A 6000-nucleotide genomic window follows, 5' to 3' on the forward strand; every position below is an offset into this window, starting at 1 on the left:
AGCCCAGTCAGAAAATACAGAGAGAAAGTATAGAATTAATTTGAAGCTTCATTTCACAGAATAATTATTTACTTATTTCTTCATCCTCTCATGGATGCATGGAGAACGAAAAAAATTTTGGGATAAATTTCTTTCGTTCACTTTAAGGATATGTTGTCAAGCTAATCATTACACAAGTTTCAGCAATACTGCCTGCCCTGCACTATCCTGATTTCATCAACTGTTAACTCTATAAAAACAAAGCAGGATAAAGTACAAGATATTCACTGATAAATGCATAGCGAAATAAAATAGTCCTATAGCTACTGTTCATTGGAATTTAGAGGTCAGAATTGTCCAAGGTTTACATTCTCAGATACATTACAAGCATTGCCTTTGACACAAAGTTCACATACAAAGACTGTATCTGTCTGTACTATTCACAGTGGTGAGAAGCTAAAAGGAATGTGAAACTTAATTTACCTTCACTGTGTATCTCATGGTTACAAACACAGCACCACAGTGCCATAGCCTCATCAAAAAGTGCTTCAAATGGGCTTCTTCAAAAGAACAGTCCTATGTCATTTGTTGGCTTTCATACCCATGAGCTCTGGAACTTGATGCATGAGCCCCTGGGAGAAAAACTAACATTTGTTGTGTGTATTCTTTTAGGCACAGCATCAGCTACTTGATATTACATACTCACAGCTAACTCAGGATAAGCGTTCAGGACTAACAGGTTTGCGTACAAAACAGTGATGATTAATATCCTGTAAGATTTAGCCATTATTGAGAAGTATGATGTTAAGCAATTAATTTAGTGAAGTTAAATTTTAATGTTTAAAGCTGACCTAATTTTTCAGCCTTCCAAACATTCTTATTGCAGTGATCATTAATTTCCTAATGAGGAAATTGTTCATTTGCAGTGTTGCCTGGCTTTATCCCATACCTTGAAGTAGGCAGAATTGTTACAATTAAATTAAATGAAAGCAGATCCAGAGTAAGTTCCCTACCTAATATGTTTGGAAATAGTCACTTTTCCTTCACTTTAGCCATCTTCTATCTTTCTCTCACATACTAATTCTCATACATCTTTTTTCCCACCATTGGAAAAAATGATCTTACAATCTTTTTCTCTCATTGAAGCAAAAGAATTTCTCTATTTCTCTTTTATTTTTGTTGTGAATTTATATATATATATTCTTTATGAAAGGCTAAAGAGAAGCCACCCATACAGGTGACTATGTTGATGACTTTTACTTAGCCAGAGATCCCATAGAAACATGGGGTTGGAGTGCAAGCACCAGCCAAGATGTCTAAAACAGCAGAGATGAATTACGCTGTGAAAGTGGGGATTTCTCTTCATTGACTGGAAAAATAATTCAGGCACTTAACTTTGAGGTGATTCAAGCTGGCAAAACAAGTGCTGCCGGGAGCAAAGAACTGATGAACATTGCTTCATAATGCTGCCAGGAGTTCAAGGCCACTGTTTAAGTGCAGGATAATGCAGGAACCAGAGTTGCACACACTTATGATGGATCTCTTCATTTTGTTATCAAATTTCTTCCTTCTGGGAAATACTGGACACTTGAGCTTTAGAATCCTCACATAATTAATGCTGGAAAATACAACACATTGAGACTGACAGATTTCATGGGACTGGTGATAAACAGCATGAAACAAAATTATTTCCTATTAGCTGAAAACATCCTGATGTCCTGTATGCAACAAAAATTGACTAAGCCATATGATATTTTTATCATTTCTTGAGAAATGCATCTGAATTGTTTTGAGACCCCTCTGTTTTCATTACAAAGACATGTGTGTATTGTTACAAAAAACGCATGTCTTTGTAGCAGAAGAATCCAAACCTCCTGATAGGGCTGTATATTGCCTCCTCTAATTATATTCTCTTAGCTTGCCACAAACCCACACTTCACTTGACTTGAGAAACAAAGAAGTCTCAGTAATTCTCAGTCATATTTTTTTTTCCCTCTAAAGATGTAGAAATGCATATCCAGCTTAGGAATTCCGTAATCAGTATAGCATTTGGGTACTTGAAAAACAGTAAGGCAGGTAAACTAATTTCTCTTTTTCTCCTTCAGCAGCATAAAGACAGCAAATCTGGTATATGGTTTCCATTGAAATGCTAAATCATCACATATTTCATGACCTTCAACTCTGCATAAAGTATGCTCTATAAAACAAGTTTTTGCTGATACACATGTCTTGAAGTGTCATGAAATGAAAATCTACACTGTATGCTCAGTTCTCTCCTCAAGGAAAATGACAAATTTGAATGCACTAAGGGACAACACTGGGATGGTGCAACATTTATCTATTTAAAGTAGACTCAGAACAGCAAAGTTACATGTATGCTTACCTCAGCAGAAAATGCAGGGCCAGAAGCAAATAACTTTTGGGACAGATCAAAAGCACCTAGAGCAATAAATGTTGCCATAATATACTTTCTCTGAAAAATGAGGATTCAGACACAGATTCACCCTTACCTGATGTTTCCAATGTCTACAGTCTGCATCTAAGTTAGTCATCCCAAGTGCCTGGTTAGAGGGTGTACTTTCAGATACTGTTTGTCCATTCTACATTTAACTTCATTTTTAGGATGGGAGGTGATGGTTTCTCCCTTGTTTAGACTGGAGATGTGTGTTCCTCCCTGTGCCCTATAAAGAAAGTTGACCTGAGGAACCCATCCAAAGATGTTTCTGTATTACACACACACACCTGATCCCTTACTGCTGCTGAATTTAGGTTACCCTGCACGTTGTGATTTGTCATTCTTGCCTTCTCCCAGGCAGTACTCTTGAAACTAGGGAGGCACAGAGAGAACAGGAACTTGGGAAGATATTTCATCTTGGGTCGTGGGTGACAATTTGCCAGTGACACAGTCTGTCATGCAGAGCAGTTTACAGGGTCACAAATATCAGCTTCTCATACTGCCCTCCAAGGACAGTGGAAGACCTGGAGCTCAGTGATGCCTCCCACACAAACTGAATTTCAGAATAACCATAAAAACCCTCTTTGGTGTTACCACAGTGCTAAAATTAGTGCTGAGTTTCATGTTAATATATAAATATTTATAAACACTTCATCAGAATTTTTGTCCCATGGGAAATTTTCTTTAAGTGGCTTTTAGGTCACTTTTAAATACAGTCCCACATTTTGAGGGCTGTCTAATATTGCAAACACATTAGCAAACTGAGTGCTGTCTCTTCCACTGGGACTAGGTGAGAATTAATCTATTAATGCACAATACACGAAGCCAAATTTAACTTCTAATTTGCCTTGTTCCTTAACATAAGAACCAGGTAGGAAAAAACCACTTTGGAAGTGCCTGCTAATTGATGCATTTTATGCTCACCAACAAAAGCAAGAGCACATAGAGCAAAGGACTGGCTGGTTTCTGGAATTAGTGCCAACACTTCAGAGCTTCCAAGTTCTAAGAGTTGTTTTATAGACGTGAAGTTCATGACTTACCTCCCTCCTAGGTACTTGCTGCTACTGGTCCTGCTTACTGGTACTACTAGTAGTACTAGTGCCTAGGTACTACTTGCTGCAGGTGACAACTGCAGAAAACCAAGGGAGGTAACAACTTTACCCAAATCAGTGAGATGAAAAATAAGAGGCATTTTGCAAAAGCAGAAATTGCTCTGAGGAGAATCTGGGAAAGGTCTGATCATCATATAATATTGTTAAGTCGGCAGAATATTTTGTTAAGTCTGGAGATTTTATCTGGGAGTTCTGTTTTCTTTGGGCACAGGCTCCACTATCAGGCTATTGCCTATAGAGCTTGTCTTTGTGAGGGTGACATCAAAGCTAAGCCTTAGACAAGAAAGTATGGCTTGCTGGAATGAAATTTCTAACATATGAAAAAATGAGACAGAGGAAAGGATTCCTCAGCAGTCATTCCCCTTTTACACACTCCAAGTAGCCTTTTTTGCCACTCACCTTTTTTTTTCATGTTTTTGCTTGGCTTTTTGTTTGGAGGTGTTTTCTAATTTAATGAAGAGACTATGAACTGAAGCATCTGTCTGCATTTTGCTAGTGTTACTGTGTCTAGAGTCCCAAGAGGGAAGGGAGTGCCAAAACTTAATTTATGCAAGTTCATTAGCCCAAGGTTTTTTCCCCTCTTGTGTGCACAGTACTGACCTTTCCCAGAAGCTGCTTTGACTTGTGCCTGGCCTGTTGTCACTACCTCCTTAATTCTCTAGTTTTTCATGCTGTGGATGTGTTTTTCGCCGCATTTCTGGCACCAGCAGCAGACTCACGCCCTGCATTAAATTCACAAGCAGCATCTTAGCATTCAGAAAGGTAAAGCATGAGCATCAGTTTGTCATAAAGTCAATAAATGCTTGTGATTCAGCAACAAAGGCCAGTCGTGTAAACAGAATCTCAGTAGGCAATGCCTGCTGTAGCACCCTTCATCCTGGGATCATGTCAGGCCAGGATAAAGCTCAGCCTCCAGAAAACTGCAGGCACAAATATTCTGCTTGCTGGAACACAAGAAGAGTTTTCCTTTTCGAGGACACCATGGCAAAGGAGCATTAGTTTGCACATAGCCAGCAATCACTGTGCAATCATGATATAGCCAAACCACATGTTGTTTAATAACACCACAAACAAAGGAAACAGCCTGATGAAAATGTTTAAAGAAAAATGTCTATATCATAGGTCACCATGAAACAGCTCCCAAGCAGAGATCACCAACACCTTATAACTTCAGCTAAGGGAGATCTTCAGAGCCCAAGTTAGCGAGCTGGCACTAGCTCCAGGTTGCCTTGAAAGTTATCTTTTTCAGTGCTGCTTTATCCCAGCCACAACCTTGAAGAAAAGTGGGTTAAAGTGTCAAAGGTGGTATTGTAGACCTGCTGCAAGCAAAGAACTTTTTGAACAGCTGCTGGAAGTTTCCACAATGAAATGGAGAGGAAAAAGAGAGGGAGAACTACTTCCCTACGAAAAATAGAGTAATTTGAAAAATGAAGACATTGTGTGGTAGCAGTGTTTTTCTCTTCAAACTCCTCTCTCACATCAACTTCTTACATATGCTTATCAATTTATGTCTGAAATAATGCACCCAATACACTACATCTTGTTTCACTTGCCTTACTTTTAAGTATCTGCCCCTCTCTAGTTGCTGAATACATGCGTTAACAGTAGCACATAGTTTTGAAAAAATCATTTTAATATAGACATTTAAATATCTGATTATTCTTTAGCTATAAAAAAACCCCAAATAGCTTTTTCAACTTTCCAACAAATTGAGTTTTACTGTCCATAATTTTATATATAAAAGTCTGTATATCTATTTTCCATTTCAGGTTATGTATATGTATTAATAATAAAAACATTATAAAAATAATTCAAAACCAAGAGCAGTTCATAAGTAATACGTGTTTCTTAGTGATTAAATATCAACTGCATCAAAATTAATAATAAGGAAATTGTTAAAATTCAGTAATAAAGGGATGTGTACATCAAAGTTAGAAGTTGACAGGATAGAAATTATTGAATGTCTAAAAATTAAAATGCCAAAGCTGGATTTGCCAAATAATGAGAAACCGATTGACTCAATTACCTCAGAGGAAATGAGTTCAGCAGTATAGAAATAAGTAATCAGGTCGATGGGTATCAAATAGAATATTTTATAAATATTTTTTGGAGAGAGCAATCTTTCAGATGAGGAATATATCATGTAGAAATGCATGGCCAATGAGATCAACTCTTACAGCTGTGATTCGTAAGATGAGTGAGCTAGAACCTCATTCAGAGTGCCAACATTTGCCCTGTTTAATTAAATAATTAATTAATTCTACATCTACATCCTATCAGGTATCTTAAAACAGGTCACAGATAAACTAATTCATAGAGATCAGATTGATTCACTCCATGACCAATTTATGACTGATAATTTCTGTAAATTATCTAATTTATTACAGCAAGTAAATAAATTAAGCATCTCTTCTACAGCAATCCTAGCTGATACACAGAAAACCTTTAAAAGGC

The sequence above is a fragment of the Camarhynchus parvulus genome, chromosome 1 (genome assembly GCF_901933205.1).
Source record: "Camarhynchus parvulus chromosome 1, STF_HiC, whole genome shotgun sequence".
Lineage (NCBI taxonomy): Eukaryota > Metazoa > Chordata > Aves > Passeriformes > Thraupidae > Camarhynchus > Camarhynchus parvulus.